Genomic DNA, 10,384 nt, shown 5'->3' on the forward strand with positions numbered 1-10,384 from the left:
CTTTCTACAGTTTGACCTCTCTTGGATTTCATACACAGAAAACCATACCAACCCCCTCATCCCCAAACAAAGCAAAACAACAAAACACCCAACAACAATAACCAAGCCAAATGGAGAAAAACCTCCACTGAAAATAAACACTAATATTTTGACTGTATTTAATATGATATTATGTTAATAATTTATATCAAAATTCTCCATGCAATTGTATTGCACCACGTCCAATCCTTGTTAGAGCAAGGCCTGGTAACAACGAGCAAGTGAGGACTTCATTAAGGATCGAAATTGTCTTGGTACACAAAGCACGTAGGGACCCTCTCTTCAGAAAGCGTCTCCATGGAGAGATTGGCTGTACACACATCCATACAGACATATTTAGTGGTCCATGTTAATGAGAAGTGCTAGGTAATTTGGGGAAGTCTTACCGATGATTCTAACCCAGACTTAGGGACTAGAACTTGGGGAAAATCTCTTGGGGAAGTGACACTCAAAATGAGATGTGATGGGGATGGAAGAAGGAGTCGAAGCTGAAGCGTTAGAACCTTTTCAGAAGAGGAAATCGCCTGGTGAAGCTCTGAGGAGAACTGGAGTCGAGTGTTCAAGGAACCGAAAGAAGGCCAGCCGGGCTGAGCAGCAGGGACAGAGGGCTGGTGTGTTGAGCGATGGTGACAAACCTTCCAGACCACAGGAAGGGCTGCTGTGGTCCGTATCCATCTTCCTCAAAAGGTGTCCTCTCCCTTCCTGGCCGTGACATCGACATCCAGACTTACTCTCTTCTGATACAAAACCTCATGCTACCCCTTGACCACTTCAATGCAAAGAACCTGCGTCTTGAGCAAGGCCACACCTTAGCATTCCAGGTCAACTGAAACGCCTCCATTATTCTTAGGCGTGAATTTCGGCTGACTAATTCTTAGGCTGACTAATTCTGATCCCTTACCTGCCACTGAATCTCTTGTGTGACCTCAAAGCATTTTCTGTGGCCTTCTCTATTTCCAATCTCCTGTTCTCTAGTCCTTTGCTGGTTCTTCATCCAACCCAACATGGAACGCAAGCTCTGTGAAGCTTTTACTTTTTAATTATGAAGAGGATAATATAGTAAAAAAAAAACCTTCATATCAAAGGGATTTAGGATGAGAAGTCTCCTTCCTAGATCCCTATTTCTGTGAAACATTTTTCCTCTGTGCCTTTCTCAGTTTCTGAGAGTTTGTTTCTGCTTGGCCTACTGCTGTTCTGCCATTCCCACATCCACTCCAGTGTGAAGGCTGCCCCTTTTCCTTCCCTCCCCGCTTAAATGCCCCTAGCAAACTCACGTGGCCGCCAGTGTACTTGACTACTGATTCTCACGCCTAGTCTCAGCTTGACCTCCATGCTACTTGATAACCATTGCGTTCGTTTATCATTGGTCGCTTCCTTCATTCCAGCTTTATGCCACTTCATTGGCCACTTTCCAGTTGTCTCCTGCTTTGCTCCAGCCTGCTTCCTAGCCTCACTGTTTCGAAGTTCAGGGATGAGCACTGTCCCGGGGTTCTCCTTTCTTACTCTCATGTTTACACAGTGGCCAAAGCTCCAAAAGTGCACCTGCTTAGCCTCTTTCAGTTTCATTCTCTCTACCCCATAGTTGTTTCCCAAATTCAGACCATCACTGCTTTCCTTGCCTTGGTTTTCTTCCCTCGCATCTGGGATTTTTCCAATCCCTCCTCCATCTGGTCTCAGACTACAGTATCTAGCTTTGCCATGCCTTTCTTTAAAGCCCTCCAATGACCACCATGATCTGTAGGAGGAAATCCGACTTCTTTTTTGGAAAAATAGGACTCTCTGTGTCTTGGCCTCTGCGACCTCTCTTTCACCTCCTCTCCCGTTCCAACATTGAACCTTATAGTCTAGTCATTCAAAATTGCTCTTCTTCCTCTAACCCACCTTGTCTCGAGGCAGGTGCTGCCTCTGGCCAGTAGTGCCTTTCCCCATCCAGGTCACTTCTCTGATGGCTGATGGTTCTTGAGATTCGGCTCAAGAATCAGAGAGCTTTTTCTGAGGCATCTTATGCTGCTTTCTGGTGAATGGTGCTGCTCTTTCTTCAGGCTCTCACTCCGCTCAGCATATTTTGATATGAGTGCATATTTTACATAGTTGCAATACTTTGTTTTCAACTTTCTTCTCTTCAACATTAGTGGAAACTTTTGAAAGACAGGGACTATGTATCACTTGAATGCCTCGTTGTCTTCCTTATTTTCTTAATTGCACTTTTCACAACACCCTTGTTTTATTTTTCTGGGAACTCTTTAAAAAAATCCCCAAACTTTACTAGAACGTGAGCCCCACAAGGGGATAGACAGTTTCCTTAATATCTGATACCATGTCTTGTGCCAAGATTGGCCCTCAGTAATTATTGTTGAGTGACTAGATACATGATTAAAGGGGCAAATGTACTTCCTGTCTCTTTATTGCCAACCCCCCTTGAATTCTGCACTTGCCCTGCTCTCCCCAATCCATTCGGGTTTCTAACCCCACTGCTGTACTGAAACTTCTCATTCAGAGTTTGCCAGTGGCCCCTTTAGTACCAAACCCAATGACCTTGACATTTCTGTGGTATTTATAGACTTTTCTTGAAATTCTCTGTATTACTTTCTGGGAGAATACACTAACCTGGTTTTTTTGCTTATGCGCCTACTTCTGGTTATTTTTCTCCATCACTTTCACTGGCTCATCTTCTCCACTCAACTTGTGAATTGTTTTCTAGGAGGAAGTCTTTTCTAACTCTCCACAGCCCGTTACAGCTCACCCCCTGCAGAGGACTCGATGGAGATGTCCAAGTGAATGAACTGCTAGCCTGCCACTCTATCCTTGGGCTTTTCCAGGGCTCCCACTGGCCGATTTCCAAATGAAGTTCCTGCTGGTGATCTCAAACTCACCTTAACCTCAAAACATCAGAAATTTTCCTCCTTCTGGACTCCGTATTTTCAATAAACGAGAGTTTAGTCCTCCAATTCCCACAGACTTCAATCATTGGCATCGGTTCTGTCCCTTATCTCTGACACCTCCCACTGGTTAGAGGCACCATATTGTGGTGCTGCTCCTGTTGAAAAATCTCTGCCTCTAGTCTCAATCTTTGCTTGCCCTTTGTAACCAGCCTCAAAATCCTGTGATTGTATAGACAACCTTTGGAAGAATTCATTTAAAAAGCACGTTCTCGGAGTTTTGTCTCATGAGCGTAACGTATTACAGCTGTACAAAAACTCATTAAAAATATCTCTTGCTACCTCTAACAATTTAATTTTTTCAACTCTTCCACTCAGGGCCTCAGGTCCATCCACAATATCATCCTAACTGGACTTTTCTACCTTAATTCTTCTTTCTACCTTAATTTATTAGTGAAATGAATTATTCCTTAAACAGGCATATCTTTTTTTTAAATTTGAGATTGAACTGATTTAGTAACACATTTGTGGAATAGAGAGATACCATTGAATTTAATTACCTTAAAGTTTGGTTGTCAAATAACTTTACTGAAAATAAACCTGAAGTACAGATCTATGAATGTTCTGTGTACTACAAACAAAGTTTACAATTTCAGTTCTCAATGCTATCATTTCAATTTTCTTATACATGTATATTTTCCACTGCACTAATAAACGAAGAATTAAGGTAGAAAGTACAACTCAAATTCCTAACTCCCTGGAATGGGAAGACTCGCAGTTCCCTAGGACCTGCCTGGGTACCATTTTCCAGATCCTGCTTGTCTGGCTAATTTGCTATTGGACTCCTGTTCAAAAATCAGTTGATGTCCGGGTCCAGCGCCTACAGTGTGGCGGACAGTTTGCAGTTCTTCCTGAGTGTCGCGTCTCAGGCAAGTAGAGCAAATAGCTTCATGGACCAGTCGCTCATCTCCAGGGTGGGCCTGTTCACTGCCTTCCTCTCTCTCTCCCACAGTCGCTCTGTGAACTCAAAACCAAGCCCATTGCCATAAAGTCAAAGCTGGCTCCTGGCTGCCCGATGTGCTATGGAGTAGAATTGACCAGAGCATTTTCTTGGCTCTAATCTTTCCGGAAGGAGATTGTTAAAAGCCTGTCTTCTGCGGTGTGGGTTTGAACCATCATCCTTTAGGTTAGCAGTTGAGTGTACACTGCTTGTGCTCCCCAGGATGCCTGGCTTTTTCGGGATCCAAGTTTTCTCAGCTCACTAGAAGAGAGCTAGATCCTCCTATGCTCATATGTGTCCCTATCACAGAGAGAACGGCTTTCTCCAGATTAGAAAAATACACTTTGCTGGCTGCTCTCATCCACTCATTTTTGGATTTAGAAGCCATGGTCCTCAGCTATACTGTTACCAAAGGGAATTAGAACTGTCCATTGCTCGCATCTGGTTGATGTCCCACAGAGATCAGCCTTTGGATGACATTAAAAATTTTTTTAACACTATATTGTTTTATTTTTTACTAGAGAAGTTTATTATAAAGGAATACATTTTCCTAAGTACTCCATAATTACCTGATTGCTCTACAAGAGCAGTAGTATAATAACAAGGTGGTGTGGCTAGATGCCATCGAGTTGGTTCCAACCCATAGCAACCCATGAACAACACAAGGAAACAATGCCAGGTCCTGTGCCATCCTCACAATTGTTGTGTTTGAGCCCATTCCTACAGCCGCTGATTTTGAGTGCCTTCCAACCTCAGGGGCTCATCGTCTAGCACTATATCTGACAATTTTCCTCTGCTATCCATAAGGCCTTCAGTAGCTCATCCCACAGAAGCAGGATAGTCCCTTTTCATAATCTGTTCCTTAGTCTGGAAACCCCACTGGAACGTGTTCACCTTGAGTAACCTGGCTGGCATTTGAACCAGTAGGTGACCCTACTGGTGACACAGCTTCCAGCATCACAGCAGCATGCAAGCCACCACAGTCTGACAAACTGATAGACAAATGATGGAATAATAGGGTTAACACTCCCCTCAAAAAATCCCCACTGAGAATGAGTCAGTCTCTGACTTATAGCAATGCTCTGCTGGGAGCCTGAGGCTTAGAATCTGTTCGGGAGCAGATAGTTAGACTATCTCCTGCAGAGCAGCCTGTGGTCTGACCTGCTGATCTTGTCACTAGCAGTCCACTGCTTACCTGGCAGCAAGCACTGCGTTGCCATTTTGGGAAATCCAACAATCTTGAATACTTTTCATTTTATAAGGCAGCACAATTCAGATTTCAAACAGCCAAATGTGCACCGACTTTTGGAATGTGTGAGCAAAAAAGAAGACACTCCTTCTGTTGTGTCTAGACTTTCATTAATGGACGATACCATTTCAATTTTCTTATATATATGGATTTCCATTTCACTAATAAATGAAGGATTAAGGTAGAAAAATTCAGTTGGGATTATATTGTGGATGGACCTGAAGTCTTGAGTGGGAGTGGAAGTTGTTTGTTTGTTTTCATTTGAAATGTAACAGGTATAGGAAGAGGATAGAATAGAGAGATACCTTTCCACCTAATCACCGAACACTTTGATAGTCAAAGAAGTTTACTTGCACGTATTCAACTCTGAAAATAAACCTGAAGTGCAGATCTATGAATGTTCTCTGTACTACATACTTCAAGTCTACAACTAGCTTAAAGTACAACTCAAATTCCTAACTCCCTGGAATGGGAAGGCTCGCAGTTCCCCAGGACCTGCCTGGGCACCATTCTCCAGACGCCTGGGAGGAGCCACACCAATGACAACTGCAAAGGGAACAAGAGCCGATGTGCAAAGTAGTGCAAATGTCCTCTTACTAGGCTTAGAACGGTGTTCGCAGAAGATAAAAAATAGACACGTACAAAAATATGTGCCATTTCCTTTGTTATAGTGATTCTTCCTCACACCTATGGTGTTGTTTTCTCTGCTCTCATAGCATTTTTCATATATAAGTATGTGTATGTCTATATGTATGTCCACAGATGTATTTAAACATATATATGTCATATATACTATATATGTGTCTTAACAAATATTCGTATTATTATTATTATTCGTATAACAGACGTTATCCCAATTAGTGAGGAGCCCCTTGAAGCTCAGCTGTTGTATCTTAGAGACCAGCATCTAATTTGTTCACACTTCCTCCAGTGTGAACAACAACTGAATTTCAGCCCATAACAACCCTACAGGACAGAGCAGAACTGTTCCTTGGCGTTTCCGAAATGACAGCTCTTTCTCCTGAGGAGTGGCTGATGGGTATGAAATGCTGACCTTTGGACTAAGAGGCCAACATGTTACCCACGAAGCCACCAGGACTGGTTAGTCTCTGTAGATTGGCTTAAAAAGTGCCATGTGGCCTAGAATAGGCATTTTGTAGACTGCTGCTGAATGAATAGAGTTCTTCATGTGGTTCCTGCATTAGTGGGAGTTACCATATTCACATACCTGACCATTTATGCTCAAAATACACAAATATCATATCACAAACTTTGATCACAGTAGAACCTAATATCTTCTGAAGTAGGAATGTGCAAATCATTTTGTCTGGAGGAAGTGTGAACAAGAGATTGGGAAGTTCGTTTCTTTGGTATACTCCCTAACTTCAGGCCTCAGACATTTTCACTTCTCCAAGTGTTTTGTTTTTGCCCTGAAGCCCGTTTGAATGATACATTTATGCCATCTCCCCATAGTTTTAGAAGTTCTTGCACCGAACACGTATCACTCTACTTACTAGGATTTTAGTGAATGGTTTATCAATGATAACTTCAGGCACGAATGGATTGGAATTTCCTGTGAGGAGGGCAGACTGGGATACGATTTTCAACCATCTTCATTTAAGGGAGCAGGTGAGATTCCAAGAGGAAAATGAGGATGGGAGTTGACAATAGGACCATTGAGAATGTCCTTGGTAGAGAGGCCATAATCAACCAAATGAAATATTGTAAATAGCAAAGTCAGTCACCTTGCTTAGTATTTCCTAAATCTGTTTGGTCAATAGTAATCAGCAGGAATTACTTGTTAAGAATTGAGGTTCCTAGGCTCCTCACAACTCATAATTGCTTGAACAGAGTCCTGGAAATGTGTTCGTTCCACGTTGGCCTTGTGATTCTTATAAGTAGGTGAGTTTAGAAAATATTGAATTGGTTCATTGACACTTCCCAATGCTGTCTTTAGAGAGTAGCCAGTCATCTGTTCCCAGACCTCACATGGACACTTAGAAGCACTGATTGATGGAATCGTTCATGCCCAAGGCATTTGGTGAGGTTCTGTGAAAAGAATCAGATTGTGCACGTCCTTGTTTGAGGGGTGAGGGTAGGGAAAAGTGGATGACTGACCCAGGATAAATTGAGTACACTCCCTAAGCACACAGCCATGACATTTTATGTGTACCCTTTTTGTTTGTTTTCGAACACTGAATAAAGCTAAATAGTGAAGCTGAATCATTTAATCCCTTAAAAAGTCCCATTATTCATTGTTCTACTTGGGAATTTTAAATCTGAAAAGTTCAAGTATTTTATCTATAGTATGTTGTTTCATACCAAATTATTTTCATTGTGGGGATTGCAATCAATAAGATGAAACAAAATGTGTATGAATTGTTGAATGGAAAATTAATCTCCCTTGAAACCTTGACACAATTCACATAAAAAGTAAAAAACACACAATCAAACAAAACCACTGTGATTTGCACAAAGCGCCACACTATTTTCACTCTGTAAATTCACCGTAACTACTGTAATATAGCATCGAAGAAACCTTGGGCTCGATTTTGGTATAACGTCAACCACTGTTGAATTTTTGACCAGTACCCTTTTAATTTTCAGATAGATTTCTTCTTTTTTAAAAATCTTAATTAGGCTCTTACTTTAAAAAAATGTTTCTGGGTTAAAAATGAGTGCATTGTATTTTTTCAGGATGTACTGACTAATCCACCTTGGCCAGTAAGTTACTACACCTACTCCTTACTTATCAACTATCTCATTATCTGACATTACACATTTATGATAATAGCAAAAAATCAGCTATCTGACTATGTTGTACATAGACAATGTACTAAGAATAACATTTTGGTTTTTTAACAAATACCAAGGTTCAAAGCAAAAGAAATACTGGGTGCGAAGGTTAAGGTGAGTTATCAGCTTGGTTGCACTGTGATTTTCAGTGGCTTGGCAGAAATGATGTCACTTAGCAGTTAAGTAGTGATGTAATCATCCTCTATTTTGATCATCTTAACTGTTTTTCCCCATAATACCAGTTGTTACATAATGACCTAGTCTTTGGACTCTAGCTAGATTGATAAGTGAGGCGTGAGTGTAAGTGAATCCATTTGAAAAATAAATACAGTCTCTACTTGAAAAATAAATAGAAAACCTCCCATGAAAGTCTGTCATCAGGAAATACATTGAACATGGGCTATGTGAGCCTGTCCATAGGCTCCTGTGTCCCCTCATTTATGCCATCTGAGGACAGAGCACAGCCCTCCGGGAGTCCGTGCATAATAATCTGTAATCAGTATAAAGGGTTATCACTATAGTATGAACTCCTCCATTCAACAGTGAGCTTTCTAACTGCTGGGTGTCCCATGCCCGTTGTTGCAAGATAGCACACAGGAAGTGCAGTGTATGTCAGTGTTTATCTATGATGAATTTGAGTAAAGACTGCCCAGAAATAGATGCTTTACCTGTGAATTATCTTCAAAGCGGAGCAAGAGTCCTTAGGTAGATTATCAGCTATCGTTTTTTATTTTCTAGGAACCCTGGGGGTGTCGCGGGTTACTAGTTGTGCTGTGAACCGTAAGGTCAGCAGTCTGAAACCCCGGACGATCCGAGGGAGGAAGAAGAAGCTTTCTGCTCCCGAAGAGCTTCAGTCTCAGAACCCCCCGGGGGCAGTTCTACTCCATCCCATAGGAGTTGGAATCGACTTGTGGGCAATTAGTTTGGTTGTTGTTTTCTTCCCTCTCACCCTAACTTGAATTTATTTTATTGATAAAAGCAGTAATAACAACAACCATTTGGATAGTAAATTTTTATTTTTTATTTATTTAATATGGAACGCTTCACAAATTTGCGTGTCATCCTTGCATAGGTGCCAGGCTAATCTTCTCTGTATTGTTCCAATTTTTTTTTTTTAAGTATATGTGCCCCCGAAGCAGGCACTATTTAAAAAAAAAAAAACCTTTTATTTGGGGGTTTTACATCTCTTATCACAATCCATACATTCATTCTGTAATATGCCACCATCATCATTTTCAAAGCATTCTCTTCCTACTTGAGCCCCTGATGTCAGCTCCCCATTTCTTCCCCCTCCCTTCCCACCCGTCCTCCCTCATGAACCCTTGATAAGCTGTAGATGATTATTTCCATATCCTACATTGTCCTCCATCGCTCCTCACCCACTTTTCCATTATTTGTCCCCTTGGGAGGGGGTTCTAATTGATCCTTGTGATCGATTCCTGCTTTCTATCCCCACCCTTCCCTAACCTCCCTGGTATCTCTATTCTCTTTGTAAGCCCTGAGGGGTTTATCAATCTTAGGTTCCCTGTGTTTCGGGCTCTTGTCTGTAGCAGTGTGCATGTTCTGGACTAATCCGATTTGTAAGGTAGAACTGCGGTCGTGATAGTGGGGGGAGGAAGCACCAAAGAACTAGAGGAAAGTTGTGTGTTTCATCAGTGATGTACAGCACCCTGACTGGCTCATCTCTTCCCTGTAACCCCTCTGTGAGGGGATGTCCAATTGTCTATAGATGGGCATTGGGTGTCCACTCCATGCTCCTCCCACCCCACCCCCGGTAGTTAGCTTTTAATAACATGATTCCAGTTTATGTTTTATGAAGCTTTTTTTCTCTCTCGTGTGTCTTTTCCTAATATGGTCAATAATGCATTTCAGAGAGAGTTTCCTTGACCTGGTTTTACTATTAGTTAGTACTTTAAAAACGTCCCATTTTCACTAACAGAAGTGGCTAATTTCTTATTGGGAGCTGGGGTTTATTGAGGAAAGGGGAGTTCCTTTCAGGGTAGAAATACTTTGGAATCCCCAGGGATGGTCAATGACAAAGATGTTCGAATTATGAAGTAACCTCTTCAAACCACAGTCAGTCTATCATCTGAGTCAGCGTCATGAACCAGGTCAGTGTGAACATCATTCAGGGGAAAGGAAAGAAATTCTCACAAAAGTCCAGTGCACCCAGGAGAAAATCATTCAGTCATGTGTCAAAATAGCGAACGATTCTTAAACTGAAGCCTCCAAAGGGGCTGCCATCTCACGTGGCTGCTATAAACTTTCCCACCTGATGTTAAATATGTTTACTTTCATATGTTTTGGTGAACACGCATTCTTTAAACTATTTCTGAACGCTTTCCTCAATGTTTTTCTTCTAAAGGGACTTTTGCTTACATCCCAAGCTTTAAATGAAAGTTCTTTTTAAAGCTGTTTCTA

At 41.6% G+C, this 10,384-nt stretch overlaps 1 pseudogene; it reads right to left on the reverse strand.

Annotated features, from left to right (window-relative positions):
- Nucleotides 1-8,990: 8,990 nt before the first annotated feature.
- On the reverse strand, nt 8,991-9,086 carry LOC142453944 (U6 spliceosomal RNA; annotated as a pseudogene).
- Between the last annotated feature and the right edge of the window lie 1,298 nt (nt 9,087-10,384).

Source organism: Tenrec ecaudatus, chromosome 7 (assembly GCF_050624435.1).
Source record: "Tenrec ecaudatus isolate mTenEca1 chromosome 7, mTenEca1.hap1, whole genome shotgun sequence".
NCBI classification, from domain to species: Eukaryota; Metazoa; Chordata; class Mammalia; order Afrosoricida; family Tenrecidae; genus Tenrec; species Tenrec ecaudatus.